The sequence below is a fragment of the Sinocyclocheilus rhinocerous genome, unplaced genomic scaffold, assembly GCF_001515625.1.
Source record: "Sinocyclocheilus rhinocerous isolate Xijiao unplaced genomic scaffold, SAMN03320098_v1.1 scaffold615, whole genome shotgun sequence".
Lineage (NCBI taxonomy): Eukaryota > Metazoa > Chordata > Actinopteri > Cypriniformes > Cyprinidae > Sinocyclocheilus > Sinocyclocheilus rhinocerous.
The window spans coordinates 60,617-61,592 of record NW_015631049.1 but is presented as its reverse complement, the minus strand read 5'-3'; positions in this window follow the sequence as shown (position 1 = coordinate 61,592).

Below are 976 nucleotides of genomic sequence, written 5' to 3'. Positions count from 1 at the left end.
GCTCGCGATTATGGTAAGGGGCGTTACATTTCCGACGCGTGCTTGTTGTGTTCGGCCAATCACAATGCACTGGTTCAGCTGGCCAATCAGAGCAGACTGTGCTTGTCAAAGGAGGGGGCTTTGTTGAAAACGACGTGTTTGAGAGAGGCGGGGCATAGAGGACCTATAAATAATGTACAGTATTTGAAAAATAATGTGTTTTTTGAACATTAAAGCATGTCAACATATTCTGTTACACCAAATACACCAAATAATGATCTTTAAAATAGCATCATATGACCCCTTTAAATTGGATGAGGAAAAGACATTTGGCTTCAAATTGTTTCCCAAAATTTCTTCTAAAATTGTGTTACTCCGACAATATAGAACTTCAAGATATTTTTCAAGAGTAATACACGTTGGGACCATAAAAACACATTTTCATTAAGGCCCGCTGTTTTCAATGTGCGTCAAATATGCCCAATAATCCCCAAAGGTATGGAAGCATATAGGTAACAAAATTCAATTTACATGGCGGCTGGAGATCTGATAAGATCGTTGAATTCACTGGCAGATGAAGTGGAGCGAGAACAGAGAAATGTATGAAGCATATTCCATGCTAAAATCAAACGTTCTAACGACCGACCGATCGATCGAACATTCTGCTATAAATGTGTCTATTAAAAACATTAATTTAAATTAATTAACTTATACAAAAAATTGTTTGAAATTAATTAAGACTTCCCGAGTTTTTAAACTGAAGTCCTGAATGACTGTTATTAAAGGTCATTTAATGAATTTTTATTATTTTCAATGCCCCGCAGAAACCCTGCCTTTGTTGGAAAAGTAAATAAATACTTTTAATTAGGTTTGCTTATGTTATAACACTTTTCAGTAACAATATTTCATATTACAGTAAAGTGTAGTAGCTTTTTTAAGTTTCTGAAATATCCTATAATTGTAACACTCAGAGGTAACTTGAACTCTATACTTTATG